We start from the raw sequence: 19,776 nt of genomic DNA on the forward strand, positions 1-19,776 counted from the left end.
AGATAGTATCCCTCTATATCAAAGTGGCACTGTGCCTTGTTTGGGGTTATAATGCACTAAAACAAAACAAAAATGAAATATTTTGATCTTTAATTTAAAAGGGTAACATGAAAGGGGAGATAACGTTTTGGGGTGTGAAAGGGGAGATAAATACAAAATCAAATAAATTTCGAAGGATACATTAAATATATGTAGATTTATTGGAATAAATTAAACCTCAAATAATTAATAAACCAGTTTTAATTAAAAAAAAAAAAGGAGGCAATTTTTTATTTAAAATTGTTATATATTGTTTATTTTATTCTTCCTCTCGTTTGGACATTTTTCATCAAAAAAGTTGGAATTATTCTCCTCTTACATGTCACTTGTTTTAATGAAAGACAGAAATATTTCATATGTAATCAACAATGCAGAAACAACAAAAATTGAATTAGTTTAATAAGTACATTCTATTTAACAAGAAAGTTTGTAAAAAATGATGAAAATGTAAACGTCGTTAAATTTATGTAATAATTAACATAAGATGAGAATCATATGAAAATACACTCAAATCTGCCAAACAAACTGATTAAATGATGTTAACTTATTTAATGAAAAAGGATGTTTTATAATCGTCAATTTCTATAAATCAGGACTTTTACAGAAATTTCAAAAGAAGTAATGGTGTGACAATGTTATTAGTTGATGTGAAACTTGAGTTTTTGGAAAAAGAGTAAAACTTACAATTTAATTAGAAACTTGGTGAGGAGAGAATTGTTTTTCTCTTCGTGTGAATAGGAATTTCTTTTAACAAACAGACCAATTTTTGGAAAAATTGCATGTCGAAAGTCTCGAGTGGGGTGGGAAAACCTCCTTCAAGAGCTTCAACTTGCACTTTTTCAGTAACAGTAAGAAAGAGAACAGATGATGTAATAATTTAACATGCTGAGATATGGGAATCTCACCCTCCTGGGGTAACAGAAAGTGAATGCTATATTGCTTTGCTGGATATTCGACACAATATAATCTGCATTTTGTAGCCAAGACACTCCTTTTTGCTCACCATTCGATTCCATATTGTTAAGAGACATCCATTCAGCATGGCCACAGCCGAGATTGAACTCACTACACGAGTTTGTAGTGTAATTCAAATCTTGTCAACACATTCACGTTTGACACACTGGTACTCACCAGATCATCAAAGTTAAGCAGTTGAACCTGGCCAGTAGCAGATGGGTGACCATTTGAGAAAGCGAGGTGCTGTATGTACCGTGAAGTAAAATACCAGGTTGAGGAACCGGCACAGTCTATCTTTCTATTGAGGGTAGATGGGGCGCTCTTAAGCCGTCGTAGGCACGCCATCTAGTGATGGCGTCACAATAAAAAATACCCTTGATAGCCCTCGCAAAGCATCAAGTATTCAGCTACCAACAAGATTTGAATTACACTTGTTATGAGATAACCCAAAAAATGACAAACTAAAATCGTCGAGACTAAATAATATATTCAGTCCAAAAATTCTTAAAGTAGCAGGTTTTTATCCAGCGAGTTTGGCAAAAGTGTTCTTTCTTTTTCTACACAAATGCAACATTGTAACTATGGTTATGTCAAAAAATCACTATGTTAAGATACCGGAAGTGGACTCGGTTTATCTAAATATGGAACCGAAGTCAGTAAACATGAAACGAAATACAAAACTATATGGAAATAATTTATTTAAAAAAATATTTTAGTTTTAGCAATTCTTGTGCTATCATAAAGCAATAAAAATAATAAACTTTTATTTTTCGCATTTCTATAAATAGTTTATTTTATTTTAACACTTGTGATATGAAAAACTAATGAGAATTTTTATTATTTGCATTTCTATAAACGGCGTCTTTTTGAAATAATATATTTTATGTCTTTCACAAGTTTTATCACAGAATTTTGTCATAAATAATGTATGAAAGTTTTTTATTAACGCTTCTTGTATTATCAAAATAATAAATGTTTCAGTTTCATGATTCAATTAAAAGTACCTACTTTGTTTTATGATACATTATTTATGACAAAATGATGTGATAAAATTTGTGAAAATTTTTCCATATGAATATATTTTAAATATTTAGAAAATTATTTTTACAAATGTAAACTATGACAGTTTACATTACTTTTTTTGAAATTAAATGTTTCCATACGAATATATTTTAAATATTAAAAAAATATTTATAGAAATGTAAAAAATAAAAGTTTTTTATTTTTTATTTTTTCATGATAAAACAAGAAGTGGTTCCATATGATTTCGTTTTTCGTTTCACGCTTTAGTGACTTCTGTTCCATATTTAGGTAAACCAAGTCCAATTATGACATCTTAACTTTGCATAATGAATTTTTCGACCTAACCATAACTATTAGTGAAAATAATTATTTTTACACAGAAAAAGATAACCGTCAAATTTTATTTATTTTTTGTACTTAAAAGTGGTAAACTCTGATGACCACCGCCAGACGATTGCCCTTCTAATCTTTGACAATATGGGGTAAGTGGTAATTTGATGAAACAGGATCCTCTGATATCTGTGGTCTACATTGCAGTGGTGCCCTTTTTGCAAGCAGGTATAAAGTGACCACTAGGAGGCTTAAGTGTTAAGGGATACAATGGCACTGTTTTGGAATTTTTATTACTTTTTTACTCATATTTTACTCTAATTCTCTGTAAAATACGAAAATATTTGTATTAGATTTTGTCATTTGTTAACGTTTTAATGATTTTTCATGAATTTGAATAGCCATGATTACCTTCTGTTTGTATTATAGTTGATTTTGTATTTTGTCATTATTTTTGGGGGGGGAGGGGCGTGGGTATGAGAATTCAAAAATTGTATTGTTGTCATGCCAATGTAATTATCTATGCCAATAATGGTAATTAGCCTCCTCTCTCCCCTTACAATTTTTTTTCACTGATAAAATTAAGTGCATTAAATTTTTATATCACAAAATAGAAAAAAAAATCAGATAAAAATGATATACTCATATAATTTATACAATTATTTTATACCTAAATTGTGTTTTCATTTCTAGAAGGTAAAAAAGGTATATATATATATATATATATATATATATATATATATATATATATATTTAGAAAGGAGTCACCACTTATCAAAGCCCAGAGGCCACTCGAGGATAAATATTAATGAGTGTATAGTAGTCAATGAGACAATATCGTAGTAATCGTTAGTAGTGGAAATTTGGTAAATTGGATTACTTAAGGGGTTGGCTCATCAAGAATTTGTTTAAATTGGACTTGAAGATGTCTAAATTGTAGTGAGCTGGAAAGCAGGCAAATGGAAAAGAGTTCCACAGGCGTATAGTTCTAAGAAAGAAGCTTTGTTCATGAAATCTCCATTTAGGTTTAGGCATAGATAAAGAGTGGAGGAAATTATTAATAGTGGTTTCAACTAGACAAGTGTTTTTCATGAATGTTTGGCAAGGGGGATCATAGATTGGAGCTCAGATGAGCACTTGCCATGAAAATAACGATAAAGCAGAGATAGGCTCGCAACATCTCTTCTGCAGAAAAGAGGTTGGAGGGAAGAGAAAAGGGCATTCCCCATTATGCTACGAAGTCTATTTTGAATTCTATCAAGGCAGGGTAAGCTGCTTCTAGCCGCTCCTGTCCAGATGTGGAAACAGTACTCCATCTTTGGGCGTATCTGGCTCTTATATAGGAAGAGAATTGCATCAGAAGTGAGATATCTACTAGAGCAGTAGAAGGATACCACCATTTATCCAGCGAGTTTGGCAATGGATTTGATGTATGTGCTCCATTTCAGATCAGGAGTAAAGATCAAGCCAAAAAGCTTGTCAAAACATGGAGCCTCCCCAAGATGAGAGCCATTCATTTCAATTGATGCCAAATGGGGATCAGAGCATTGATGATGTAAAGATAGAAGCTTGAGTTTAGATGCATTAAAATTAACCAGACACCTTTTTCCCCATTGTACGATGTGCTCAAGATCAGAGGAGAGAGAATCAGTGAGAACTTGGTCATTTATGGCCTTTGATGTGTTGGCATAGATGAGAGTGTCGTCAACATAATTTGTATGAATGATCTTAGGATGTGATTTGGAAGATCATTTATGTAGATCAGGAAGAGATTTCAACCCAGGATAGACCCCTGAGAGACTCCAGCATTAATACTGGGAACTTCTGATTTCTGCCCATCAACCACTAATCTTATGAACCTATCAAAGAGAAATTTGAAGTTCCCAAGTTGTAGTCAGGTGGGAAGCAGGCAGACGGAACAGAGTTCCACAGGCGTGCAGTTCTAAGAAAGAAGCTTTGTTCATGGAATCCACGTTTTGATTTAGGCACAGATAAAGAGTGGGGGAAATTTTTCACAGTGGATTCGGCTAGACGGGTGTTTTTCGTGAAAGATTGGTGAGGGGGGACCAGAGATTGGAGTTCAGACGAGCACCTGCTATGGAAATAACGATAAAACAAGGAAAGGCTCGCAACGTCTCTTCTGTGGGAGAGAGGTTGCAGGGTAGAGAAAAGGGCATCCCCCACTAAGCCACGAAGTCTATTTTGTACTCTGTCAAGGCAGGATAGACTGTTTTTAGCAGCTCCTGCCCAGATATGGCAGCAGTATTCCATCCTTGGACGTACTTGGCTTTTATATAGATAGAGAATTGCATCAGTAGTGAGATATCTTCTTGGCAACAAACTTGATGTACGTGTTCCATTTCAGATCAGGAGTAAAGGTCAAACTCAGAAGCTTGTCAAAACATGGGGCCTCTCCCAGACGAGAGCCATCCATCCCAATTGATGCCAGATGGGGATCAGAGCGTTGATGATGTAAGGATAGGAGTTTGGTTTTAGATGCATTAAAAGTTACCAGCCACGTCTTCCCCCACTGAACCACACGCTCGAGATCAGAGGAGAGAGAATCAGAGAGAACTTTGTCATTTACAGCCTTTGATGTGTTGCCGTAGATGGTCGTGTCATCAGCATAGATGTCAACGAATGATTTAAGTATGTGTCTAGGGAGGTCATTGATGTAGATCAGGAAGAGAGTTGGGCCCAGGATTGACCCCTGAGGGACTCCAGCATTAATACGGCAGGCCTCTGATTTTTGTCCATCGACCACTACTCTTATTCTATTATTAGGTTATTTTTGCTGAGGTGGTTGACTATTTCACGCAGATTCCTGCAACTTACTCATGACGCCCAGGAAACTTATTGGTCTGTACTAAGAGAGAGATGACCGATCACCTGAATTCTTAAATACAGGGCATATGACGGGGTTTTCCAGGGTGTTGGGAAGCAATTCTCATTAAGACAACGCTTAAACAGCTTTGAGAGCTAGTTCCAATCGAAGCTTTTTCAGTACTATAATTGGCATGTCATCAGGGGCAGTTGTTTTACTGAAAGCAAGGTTTTTGATTAGCTTGGCAACATCACGCACAGATATTTGTATGCTGCATAGCATATTTTCTTATATAGGAGAAAATACGGAGGTTGACGGCCTTGGTTGCACAGGGTAGAATTAGCTGCAAAGTTCTTGGCAAAGAGTTTGGCTTTGTCTGAGATTACCTCAGGTACATTGATGATAGTTGGGATAGAGCCCACACTTCTGTTCAGGACCCTGTTTGTTATTTGTCTATTATTAGGCATATGCTAAAAAGCAGGTATCAATTTCTATTTGACCAATATAATGGTATTATTAATTTAGCTATCATTATTTTTATTTTTAGGTGACTTTTTTGTAGATTTTTAAATTATCAATTCTATTTCTTACCAGATTAAATGGAATTTTTTATTAAATTTAATGAAAGATGTTTATCATCATTTTTCTCTTTTTGCTTAGATTTTGTCCTTTTTGAACAAAAAGAAAATATTTTTAAAATTACAGTCTAAAATTGATTGTATATATTCAAATGTTTTTAATATGGAAAAAAATTTTCCAACGGTATAAATATTTATTCTTAATATTTAGTTTGATTGTTTTGTAGAGAAAAATTTTTGTTTTAAGTTTGGACTTGCAGAACATGACTTTTTTGTAAAGGGGAAAAAAATCAATGTTCGGTGCATTTTAGGTCAGGAAGCCAGCATCTCCAGACAGCCTGATCAGGTAGCCCTAGATAGAGTATGTTATGTTCTGAGCTGTTTGTTTTGTTATTTTATTAAGAAACAATGAAAACTAAACATCGCCAGTCTTCTAGTAATAGTAATACAGGATAAAACGATAAAATTGTCGCCCTAAATAAAACAACACTACAGATTTATTTTAAAACTTTTGTTGAAACAATCAATTCAAGTAACTTGATTATGCAGTAGAGCTGGCATCTATTCAATGTCTAAATCACCACCTCTATACGGGTTCAGAACTGGGAGCATGCCTTTTCCACAAGCACCAGTGGGAGCTTGGCGAATACTTGGCAGATGGTGGCGACCAGGCTGGCTTTGATGCCATGGGAGGTCATGTTGGTGATTTTCTCGACACATGACCAAACGAAGTAGTCCAGTAGGTTCAGGTTGGGAGAAGAGGGGAGGGGGGAATCAATGAAAGGAAAGAAAGGTACAAAGTGTTAGCACTCCTTCTGAAACCAAGCCTGGGTCTCTGTTGATGTGGTCAGGCACCAAGTCCTGCTGCTACACCCAGGGTCTGCCAGCGACCATCTAATTGCGCCAGGAGATCACCACACTCTTCAGCACATACAGGTATACTTTGGTGTTGACTTTCAAGCTGACTTCGAAGTTGTGAGGTGGCATGAAGTGGCCCTCACTTGAAACCACACCAAAGACCATAATCGTGGCCGGAAACTTTGTTTTCATCATCCTGGACATGCCTTTAAGCATTGAACCGTCCAGATTTTCATTTTGAGGGTGCTAGCAATGGTCCTGTTGTCATAACTTAGATCAATAGAAAGCACGAGTTGTACAGTAGCGCATCTCCGATCTCGCTCATTGAACCTTGTGCTGCTTTTAGACATGATAGAAGGTTACTATCACTCTTGGGATTTGTACACAACTGGCTAACTAGTAGATGGTCTGCAAAAACAAAAAAAAAACGGTTTCATCAAACGGAAATGGAATCGTCGTCTTTTCTAGGGCGACAATTTTATCGTTCCACCCTTTTATTAATACAAAATTGTATAGGCGCGAATATAAATGTATGTTTTGTTCATTAGAATCAACTGTTTTTAATCATCATCCAAATCTGAATGTAACGAGTAACAAAATCGTTTTATTTAAAAAATATTCTTATAGATTTAAAAAGAAGGGAGTAACAAATAGAAGACTATGAGACAAAGGCACACAAGATACCTAAATTTTGGAAAATACAATTTGAAATGTATAACAGATATTTTATTCAAACAAATTCCAAACCTTTTCTCTTGCTGAGAATTTACCATTTAGTTATATCCAAATGAACGGGAAATTTTGAAATTTCTTTTTTTTTTTTTTGTGTGTGTGTGTGTGTGTGTGTGTGTGTGTGTGTGTGTGTGTGTGTGTGTGTGTGTGTGTGTGTGTGTGTGTGTGTGTGTGTGTGTGTGTGTGTGTGTGTGTGTGTGTGTGTGTGTGTGTGTGTGTGTGTGTGTGTGTGTGTGTGTGTGTGTGTGTGTGTGTGTGTGTGTGTGTGTGTGTGTGTGTGTGTGTGTGTGTGTGTGTGTGTGTGTGTGTGTGTGTGTGTGTGTGTGTGTGTGTGTGTGTGTGTGTGTGTGTGTGTGTGTGTGTGTGTGTGTGTGTGTGTGTGTGTGTGTGTGTGTGTGTGTGTGTGTGTGTGTGTGTGTGTGTGTGTGTGTGTGTGTGTGTGTGTGTGTGTGTGTGTGTGTGTGTGTGTGTGTGTGTGTGTGTGTGTGTGTGTGTGTGTGTGTGTGTGTGTGTGTGTGTGTGTGTGTGTGTGTGTGTGTGTGTGTGTGTGTGTGTGTGTGTGTGTGTGTGTGTGTGTGTGTGTGTGTGTGTGTGTGTGTGTGTGTGTGTGTGTGTGTGTGTGTGTGTGTGTGTGTGTGTGTGTGTGTGTGTGTGTGTGTGTGTGTGTGTGTGTGTGTGTGTGTGTGTGTGTGTGTGTGTGTGTGTGTGTGTGTGTGTGTGTGTGTGTGTGTGTGTGTGTGTGTGTGTGTGTGTGTTGCTATTAATTTTTAAAATTAAGTAAATATACTTAGCATTCCAGTTCTGACAAAAGTACAAATAGTTTTTTCTAATAAAAGTGGTCAACTGTAGTCGAGGGACACCCAAAGGCCCCTTTTCCTGCACTAAAAGTCATTCCGTTCCCAGGATTACCGCCACTTTGAGCCTCATCCCATAATACTGAGTGTTTAGCAAGGAGACATCAAGTAACTGTTTTTTAATCATTCGTACCGATTGCCCCAGGTTTGAACCCATGGTCTCCCAACCCATTAGTGAATACGCTAACCATTATGTCGAATAGGTCGGTATTTTTCAAAGTAGGAAAATGAAATCACACACGCACACACGCAAATAAATAAAGAATAAATAAAATATTATTATTATTATTATAATAATAATAATAATAATAATAATAATAATAATAATAATAATAATAATAATAATAATAATAATAATAAATAATCTTACAGGAATTCATTTTTTTTAGGATTGTCTAATTACTAAAAAGAGCTTTGGTAAATAATGCAAAACAAAGGTCATAAGAAACAAGCTCTGTGATTGGCTATCTTATTAATCAATCAAATGCCATCATTGACATTTAAAAACAATCGATAAATAAATGAAGAATGAAATATGTACACAAAAAATGTATTAAAAACAATAAATATTTTATATGTTTGTTAAGTATTTTGGTTTGGTTAAGGAATAGGTATCCATAAATTTACAGTCGTGACATACGCAGTTCAGTTCCGACTATGAATAGAGAAAACTGAATCAAATTCCGACTTTTACTGAAATATAAAAATAAAGAAGGCGTTCAACTTTTCTTGCCAAATGACTATTTTTCAAATCAATTAGAAAAACCAAATTCCGATTTTTACATTTTTTTTCAGTACCTTTACTTTTACAACATTTCATTTGAAACTTTTTTGATACCTTCTCATTTACCTTTACTGAAAATAAAAGTTTCTTTTTACATCCAAAATAATGAGCATTCCCAAATAAAAAAAATAAATAAACGGTGCTTCTACAAAATACGAACCAAAATAAATCGAATTTTATAGAACTAAACCTAAAACTTAGGTTAGAGTAAGGTTAGGGTTAGTTTAAGGTTAGGTTAGGTTTAGTTTAGAATTAAGGCAAGAAAAACAATTCAGTTCGTAAAGTGTAGAAGCAGTGAAGCAACATTACAGAACATATTTAAATACAAAATAAAATCAACAATTTCTTTTGTTAAATAACTTCTTCATGGAAACAAAAATAAAATAAAAACACTAACACATTCAGTTGGTTTGGTGAAGTTTGTTAGCGTTAGTTAGTCTCGGAAGTTTTTGGTGAAACTAAGAATTTTCTTGAATATCTAATCTTAAAAAAAGAACCGATATGCATTAATTTTTCAAACAGACTCATATTCTTCCTTGTTTCCGGATGAAAGATCTGAAGAAAGTATTTAAAATTCTTATTGAATTGTTCAAATTTTCAACCTATTTGTTTATTTTCAAGAATGAGTAAAAAAGAGTTTGAATTCAAAGTTAGCATTGCTAGAAAAACTGATGAACATTTTTTTTTTAATTTTTAAATTTAAGAATTTACCAAAGAAATATGATGTAATATAATGAAGAGATGAGAGCGATATATAATTTAGAATTTCTGAGAACTTCTTATCATTATTTGCATGAGAGACTCGTCTGACAAACAAAGGCATGAAAATACTGACGACGCCAACTAGTGAGAATTTCTGATCCTTGTTTGAAATTCTCACTAGGTGGCGTTGTCAGTATTTTTATGCCTTTGTACTGGTTTACAAAAGAGACCCGAGATAATCATGAAAATTTGGTTGTGTAGATTTCAGATACGGCATTCATTTTCATTCATGACCTCAAGTGTTTGAGATATTTAGGTATCAATATAGCTCTAGGAAAATTGTCAGGTGGAAAAGTTACCTGTTTTAAAATGCCCTGCTGGATTTCAGAAGTTATATTATTTAACCATCTCTGTAATGAAGACATCCAAAGGCGCTATGGCACCAAGCTGATTGCGGACAAAATTATAGAATGATGCTCATATGGTTAGAACATGTGTTGAGAGCCAATGATGACAGTGTCGAGAAACTTGCATATTAATTTGAAGCAACTGAAAAGAAGTCTGATGATGGGATTGGCAGACGATTTGCATAATGATCTCTGAAAAACTGGCGTTCAGCCAGATCAAGCTCATGAATTTACCAAGTGAATGTAAAGATTTATTATTGCAAACTCTGCTGTAGCTTGGGACTAACACTGTTGGAATATTTTGGGAGAGTAATGGGGTAGTTATTTAAATGCTGCCCACCTCAGCATTATTTGGCACAAGGCCTGGAAAGTGGGAACCCCGCAGGCTCCCCTAAAGGAGGGGCACTCCTGCAATTTTAAAAATTGCCTGAGTAACCCCGTCGGCATTCCCCGGTCGGGGCGCCTCAGGCAGCAAGCAATAAACTTGCCCCACCGGAAAGCCCGGTGGCAAGGCCTGGGAGGGTGGACCTCCTAGGTATTATCCAGGCGGTGTACCTCAGTCCAACAGGTGTTGGGCCGGTTCCCGGACCCTCACCTGTTGGGCTGAGTGTCAAGTGACGAATCCTTGACTGGTACTACCCTGTCTCCCTGCAGCCGAAGCCGCTAGGAGACACATCCCATCATCTCAAGAGAGTAATGGGGTATGATCCCACACAGTCGGACGATTCTATTTATAAACAATGCTGCTAAGAACTGACGAATCAAATTAATTCACGTTCTGCTACAAACCAATCAGAAACCAGAATTGCTTCATAAATATTAAACCTTTTCTGGTGCAATTTCACATGTTCTTTCCCGGGTTTCGACACGGTAAGAATATTTTGTTCTGAGGAACTGTCTACTACAAACAAGTCACCTACCAGGACTTGTGTGTAACAGCGAACCATGAGAGGATTCAAAATGGCTTACACTTCTACAAACACAAATTAAAAGAAGATAAAAAGGGAACCAGAAATATTATCCTGAATATCATACATTAAAAACACAAAAAAATGTTTTAAATGTAATCGCATACAAGCTTTATATCAGTGAGACAAATATTAATTTTCTGGGCATGTCAGCTGACGGAATAACTTTTAAAAAATGACACCAGACTATCGATAACCAAATGAACGATATGCTCTTTCACTAAAAATAAAAATGAAAGTATACTGATTTTTACGCGATAACATGTAAACGGCTTGTAAATGCAAAAAAGAAATAAAAGTAAAAGCAATATTCTAGACTTTTAAGTAGGGGCTAAATTTAACATGAGATGATCACTCACTTCCGGTTCATGAAGCGGTAAAATCGCTCCCTTCCAGAACAGATAAAGTTTTAAGGGCAGTGTTTAAAAATGATCTAGAAGTGGGTGATCATTTTATATTAAATTTATTTGTGAAATTAATCTCCCTACTCTGAAGTAAAAAATATTTTTTTTTTTTTAAATTTCTTTTTACTGCCAACTTTTTCAAGCTGTTTACATGTATGCATGCATGCATGTGGGGGCTCTGCTGTTTTAACAGCATTTCCAAATTGTAGAGCCATGGTAATCTTGGGAAGACAAGTAAAGATGGTAGTTTCCCGTTGCCTTCCGTCTTGATTTGTGGGCATATCTCCCCATGTGAGTTAAACGCGTCTCCAAATAACAACCTGGAAATTTCTATGACTTGGTACGGTACATGGAGCATCTAGCCTTCCCAAATGGTCACCCATCTGGTACTGGTCAGACTCATCGTTGCTTAACTTCAATGATCTGGCGAGAACCGGTGTATCAACATGATTGTGCCGTATATTTATATCTGATCGCCTAAAAAAGTAAAATCTTATTTTTATTTATATATGAGAATTAATAATAAGTGGAGGATTACAGCTTTATCTAAATTTCAATTTTTATGGCAGACATTTTTTTATGAAAGAAAGATCTAAGATATTAATTTTTCTTGTAAAAAAAGAATTTTATTCTTAATTAAAAATTATATAAGATAAATGGTTGTGCAGAAACATTGCTAAGCGAATGACAAGATGCATTTTCCAAGAAAAGCAAAAAAAGCAAAAGAGACCACCGGGTAAGCCCAAGTGAAACCAACCCAACATTTTATGGCTTGGCAGAATATTAAAAATGAAATAAAATGCAATTATTCCCAGGAAAAAAATAAAAGCACTAAAAATCTGCAAAATAAACCAACTAATGAATGTAAAAAATAAAAATAAAAATAAAAAATAATGTTAATTGTATCAAATTAATTAAAATGGATTAGATTTAAAACAAAATTAAAAAAATGAAGTTTTGAAATCCAAATTGGATTAAGCTTTAGCAGATGAGTCGATAAGCAAGCAGCTAAAAGAAGATCGGAAAAAAAATAATATCAATTGAAAACAATGGAAAGGTGATATTTATGGTGGAAAATGGAGGACTCCAAGGTTGTTCGGAAGACAAGTATCCGGTTAATAATTACGACACGAATACAACACACTAGGCAGGATTTTTCTTTAAATAATGTTTACAATTTATACTATGACTACTAACACTCCATTAAAACATTAAGAAAATCGTGACAATCTTAATTCATGGTAATTCATATATATTTCCAATCAAGCAGACTGAAAACAAATGAAACAAGATAAAGAACTAATCATAATGATTATAATAATGTAATTGAATATTTATTCATTAGTAGTCCAGATATAAAGAAAGGTATCAATCATTACTCACTATTCCTTAGAAATGCAATTATCATAAACTAGCTGTGTACACTTTTGGTGCTGAAGTTCTCAATTTCGTCAGACTGCTACAGTCCTATTTTATAGGTTATCTCCCTTGTTTTATGCTTTAATGGGGATCAGCTCTCTCTTGTTGCTTATAACTAGGAATTAGAGTTAACTACGCCTAGTTATTTTTTATGTTGTTAATTTCTACCTTATACTAGTTTTCCCTAATTTAAATAAAACAATCGCTTCGCGTGTGTCTATCCTTTTATTAAATTTACTCTCTAGTCTCGAATATGAAATTCACATAAAACAACGTTTTTGATTTGATCAATCTCTAAACTTGTAACCAACTGTAAGTGTTGTTGATTTGAACTCTTCCAACATATAATCAAAATTATGGTTTCACCTTATAAAATAACTTTTAAACGATATTTTTTTTTAAATATCTACTTGGCTATTTTTTTTTTTAATTCTGTTTAATGGTAACCATATCCCTTAATTTTTTATGATAAAATGCTGATTGATATCACAGGAACTACTTTGCTAATTTGCTTTATTAAGAAAAGTCAATTCTGAACTGTTCGATTGGCTAAAAGAATGTTTTATAATAATTTATGTAATATTTATATGCTTCTTCTAATATACCCTGAATTTTGATTTTAAAATGGTTTTTAATATGCTGATTAGGAAAATGTTTTACCTATTGGAAATGTTACTAAAATGTAATTTTAATAATGGATAAAGCTGAATCTAAGAAACATGTGTTCATACAGTATATGTGTTGAGTATTTATTTTCAGAACTTCACTTGAATATTTGAAATTCTAATTAATGTTTTAAATAGTTTGAATAGTACTCTATTACTATCTGATAATTCTAATTGATATAACCTTTTAATTGCTTTTTAGATATTGAGATTATGTCAACCTAGCTTGATTTAATGCAAAATCCAAGATCTTCAAGACTCTCATACAGGAACGCATTTATGCCAATTATACAGACTTTGTTGTCCATACTGAGGAGGATATACAGATAATGATGTCCCCTCTTCTCTTAAGCATGTATCACATTTGGACTCACTATCAATCTGGGGAAAACTAAAGTGATGCTGATCATTTCATGAGGATTCTAATATGTAGAACCTAATGGTGATAGATTAAATGTAGTTGACTCCTTTGTATATTGTTATAAGGAAAAACTATACCCCCTTCTTCCTATCATGTCATAATAAGTGTATGTATAAGTCAAGCAGACACCCCATCCCCAACCTCCCTTCGTCCACCCACGCAAAGGAAGTCAGAGACAAGATCCCTCGCCCCATCCCCATCGCCTTTCGAAAAGACGGCGAACATAACGGATGTAAACCAGACAGAAACCCCAATCCACCCATCTCAGAAGGGAACACGTGGAAATAAAAAACTTGAGCGGGAAATTTAGTTGGGCTGCAAACAGCCAGGAGAACACTGGTTAAAAATCAGCGCCCCAAAGAAAATGGGGTTAACACTTGTGTAGAAAGACGCATAGGTGAAATACAGTCCACTCAACTCGGATCGGTGGATCGCCATCGGACCGAAAAGGGAAACCAACTCAAAGCTTGGATATACTTTGGCCGAATGTTATTCTTGGAGATGAATATCCCTCCAATGGAGAATCCTATGCTAAAAATCAGGCGTCAGGAATAATATTAAAAGAAAAAGAAAAAAAAAGAGAATGTTGACGATGAAGAGAAAAGACATTTGTGTTAACGACGCTCGTCAGGACCGGACAATGATCAAGAAGCTAAGTATTTATCAATTTTCATTCACTCCAATCCGCCCAACCAGCTCCCATGTCTCTATGCTAAAATATCATTCATGTTATGTATAAATTGACTTTTTGCCATGTGCAAAGAAAGAAGAAATACGTGACTGTCTGAATCTAATTAATAACTGTGACTCAATTTTCTTTTCATTCAAAAAAAAAAAAAAGAAAAGGAGGGAGAAAGAGACAATACGTCCCCATGAACGAACTTTATTATCGCCCCCCCCCCGTCTCGACCCGTAATGTTGTCTGCATCCCCATTTGCATTATTGTTGTTTTATTTATTATTTTATTTTATTTTTTTGCATTCACCTGTATTACACTCATGTAAATAAATTAATGTATTTTTAGTATGTTCGTACTCGATTTTGTCATCGTCGTTCTTATTGCCTTATTCTAATTATTAACTGTGAATGTCATTAAGGTGTTTCATGACGATAATGCTGGTTCGAACCTTGGCAAGTGCCATTTGGTTGTAATATCGTTATAAACGGCACGCTGCATATTTTTTTTTTTTTTACAACGTGCGTTTGGAAGGAGAATTTCACTTTGAAATTCCTAACCCCGGGCTATCGACACACGGGATTTCCATCTGGGATCCTAATACATGTAAAACCCCTGGGCTAGACCCAAACCGGTTACAATATCCTGGGAGTACTCTCTCCTCAGATGGACCTGTTGACTGAACTAATTCTAAAAATCGAAAACGCTAGCAAAGTCTTTGGTAGAATTGAAAAGTGTGTATAATTAGATAGAGCCACTATCATCAAAATAAAGCTTAACGCCTATGAGTCGTGTATCTTATCTGTCCATCTGCATTCCTCAGAGACATCGACCATATATACATTAGGATCCTGAAGAGGTTCCAAAAAATGTAATTTATGATGATCCTACATGTCAACTGACAATTGTTTACGCCAGAAAGCACTGTTCTACAACAAGTTGGAATAGCATGCATAGAAGTGCATGTGATATGTAGTCAGATGCACTTGGTTGGGATGAAAGATTACAGCCTCTCCAAACAACAGTTATATGAGGAAGTGCAGCAAGCAAATCTCCCAGACACAAGCTAAAGAGACGTTTTCAAGATGTAGCCATAAACAACATGAAAAACCTTGGTATATATGTGGAGAATTGGCAGAGATTTGTTTTAGAGCGATCGGTTTGGTGATCTATGATGGCTGCAGAAGTTTTGGGGCAAGGCAAAAAGAATACTTGATTTACAAAACACTTTACAGAAACGATCCCAAACACATTTAAGACTAAACAAGTTGAATATAACTGTGTACAAAAAGAAGATCAATATGTCATACCTGCAGCATGACTTATAAAAAATAAGGTGAGTTTTCTGAGCCATGAGCCACAACTGGACATTACAATCTTGGAATGATGACCTTTTTCTTTAAAAAAGTGGTAATCATCATTAATATATATATATGTGTGTGTGTGTGTGTGTGTGTGTGTGTGTGTGTGTGTGTGTGTGTGTGTGTGTGTGTGTGTGCATATATATATGATATATGATTATATAATATATATATCATAATATATAATATACATATATTCATAATATTTGACTATATAATGTATATAATGTATATATCATTATAAAATATACATACATATATATTATGTATACACAATATATAGATAAAATATGACTATATATATATATATATATGAAAATATTAACATTATATATATATATATATATATATATATAATGTTAATATTTTCAGAGGTAATAAATGAAGTTAACGAGGTTAATATAAGAGTGCGCAATACTGAAGTAGGGCGAGATATACTTTCTTTTTTTTTTTTTTTTACAAGGAGGTCACCACATCAAGGCCCGGGAGCCACTCAGGGATAAGGGTTATTGCATGTACAGTACGTTGTACATTAGTGTTGAGATTTCATAAAGTGTCTACTTAAGGGGGCGGTTCATCAGGAATTTGTTTAACGTGGATTTGAAGACATCCAAGTTGTAGTCAGGTGGGAAACAGGCAGACGGAACAGAGTTCCACTGGCGTGCTGTTCTAAGAAAGAAGCTATGTTCATGGAATCTACGTTTTGATTTAGGCACAGATAGAGAGTGGGGAAAATTTTTGACAGTGGCTTCAGCTAGATGGGTGTTTTTCATAAAAGATTGGCGAGGGGGGACCAGAGATTGGAGCTCAGACGAGCACTTGCCATGGAAATAACGATAAAACAAAGACAGGCTCGCAACGTCTCCTCTGCGGGAGAGAGGTTGCAGGGAAGAGAAAAGGGTATCCCCCCACTATATATATATATACATAGTAAATACGAGTTGAATGCGGAGTATTTTTCAATATTATTATAATTTGAGCTCAATTTGCCTATGTTGTGTTGAGGTAAGGTCAAACTGTTCAATTATGCCTGAAGTTTCTGTCAAACAACATCAGTAGTCACTTAGCTTTTACACCTTACTGCAGTTTAATCAGAAGGGAAGAATCGTATGTTTTGGCATAAAACGAGATGGCTGACACTGATGGAGATGTGAGTTACCTACTCATGTTCATTGGCTAATTCTTTTAATCCATATTTTCATTCATCTATTTATTCACAATTTTAAATATCTTACTTATTGTACGTTAAATAACTAGATAAATGCAATCGTGTTTGAAACACCGATTTCCTTAGACAATCTTTATGCATAAAAAAGAAACCTAAAAAGATATCTTTTAATAAATCTGAAACAATGATTTTTATAAAACAGGTGAAAACTTAAAATACCTTCAAAAGGTATCATTGGAATTTATTTTCATTTATTTTAAATATATATAGTCCCCCTCGTTTTTTCTCTTTTATTAACAATCTCTTGATACAGCTCCTGATAAGTGAGGGCGAAACCAATCGACTAACTTTCTCTCGCCCCTCTCTCTCTCCCTCCCTCTTATTACTTTTAATCATGGCTATTAAAAAATAAGTCTTCCCTTTCTAATCACAATATTTAAAGAATTCTTCTGATAAATGAAATTAATGAATAAATTGACAATAAATGACATGGATTTAAATAAAAATTAATTCAATGACTACTTCTGTTCATTGAGAACAAAGTAACGCTTTTAAAATATGTCGTATTTACATTTCTCTTAGAGGCTTTGTCCATTGTGCAGTAAGTTAATTTGAAATAGCATCGTCATCACTAAAAATTTAGATTTAAAAACACATTTTTATTTTAGACGTATCCATACATCTCTGTCGGTTGGCCTTGTAGCAGTTATGGGCTATTTTCTGTGGGTCGAGAATTAAACACTGAGCTGACATTGGTCAAGTATTGATTAATCAGAGAACTTAAGTGAATAATCCACTGGTGGACTATTTACAGCCTTCCCTGATAAAAGAATACAAGCCCTTTTCGAACTGAGTGTCAGTCGGACATCTTTCTCCCACTTCTAACCTTCAATCTCGTTGATTTGTTTCTAAAATCTGCTATGTTTAAGATTTCAATAGTATTTTCATTATTAAAAAATCAGATTGAATGAAATAATTGTTCTGATTTTTTTTTTCTAGAAAAAAAAAGAAAAAAAAGAAACCTTAAAAATAATCTAAGCAGTAACATATCTGTTTCATTAATAAAATTAGAAATTAAATGGTTTTTCTTCTGTATTATATAAATGTTATAAAGTTGTTTAATTTTGTTAAAATTAACGTAAACTTTAGAATTAATTTTGGATGGCAGCATGCTCATAATATCGTATTAATATTGGATGATTGTTTGAAGGCATTAGTTTCGCATGCATATACACAGACGCCAGTGTTGCAGAAGCAAGCTCATGCTTAAATGACGATTTCAGATGATGCCATACTCATATCAATTTACTTCATACACTATATCAAAATCACGTTTCTGAATTTTTTAGATGAGGTTTCATTATTTGCATTATTTGGATTCTTCGAACTAATGTTCTCATCTTGAGTGTTATTTTCACAACGTTTTAGTCGATGTAACCTCCGACCTTCTTCAGCTTTATCTTGTTGAACTCAGGAATCTTTCTATCAAACTCGAAAGCTTTTCTGTGGATCTCGTAGTGTAGTGGATAAAGTACTTGGTAAAATTCAGTTGTAAAGTTACACTCTTCTGGGGGTTGAAAGTTCAATCCTCAGTACAGGCGACACTCAAAATACAATAGCAAATAACTTGGAACATCTATTCAGTCAGGGTTGATGAAACGAGAGTATGCTACCCCCATGGGTTAAATTAAGGGTTCCATTCGAAATTTGATAGAAAGATTCCCAAGTTCAACAAGATACACTTGAAGAACGTCAGAGGTTACATCGACAGAAATGGTGTGAAAATAAAACTCAAAATGAGAATAGTAGTCTAAGAATACAAATAATACGAATATATCAAAATCATTTTTACATAAAACAACTTGCAAAATATAACTTAAAAAATTATCAGCATTATTATTCTTATTGTTGATTGCTGCATGAGTTTAATTAATTAATTGTAAAACCAGCTTACATTTTTCTGTGAAACATATTTATAAAACATAAATTGTTAGAATTGGTTAAGATTTAGTCACAAACCGTTTAATAGTATTATGGTTGGATTGTTTTGTTTTACGGCATATCAACCCTTTCCGGGTTAGTTAATGCTGAATCCAGTAATTTTTAGTAATTTTTTGTTTCAAGTTCTTTATTTTTTAAATATTTATTCATGGTGTTTGATTTGATTGTTTGTTTGTTTTTTTTACAACATATCAACCCTTTTCGGGTTATTTAATGCCGAATCAAGCATATCTTCAAATATTTATTCATAGTATTTGGTTTGGTTGTTTTCTAGAGAGAATCTGTTTGTTGTTTTTGTTGTTTTACTTTGCAGAACATGATTGAGTTTTACAAAGGGAAAGGCAAAAAGCAATAACATCAGTATTTAGTGCATTTTAGGTCAGGAAGTCGGTATCTTCGGACAGCCTGATCTCGTAGCACCATAATATCAGTTAATACCACTATCAAAAGTACTTACTATCATAGACATAAAATACCTAGATTGACTAACCATCTGAAATTACTATAATAATAATAATAATAATAATAATAATAATAATAATAATAATAATAATAATGTATTTTTGCCTTCTTTGGGAGATAGGAATCCACCATTTCCAAACTAC

At 34.2% G+C, this 19,776-nt stretch overlaps 1 protein-coding gene across 6 annotated transcripts in view; it reads right to left on the minus strand.

Annotated features, from left to right (window-relative positions):
• Window positions 1-19,776, minus strand: part of LOC145288020 (phospholipid-transporting ATPase IF-like) — a 238,769-nt gene that overhangs the window by 24,053 nt on the left and 194,940 nt on the right. The gene's annotated exons all lie outside the window — the stretch shown is intronic.

Source organism: Euprymna scolopes, chromosome 11 (genome assembly GCF_053919585.1).
Source record: "Euprymna scolopes isolate OS-2025 chromosome 11, ASM5391958v1, whole genome shotgun sequence".
Lineage (NCBI taxonomy): Eukaryota > Metazoa > Mollusca > Cephalopoda > Sepiida > Sepiolidae > Euprymna > Euprymna scolopes.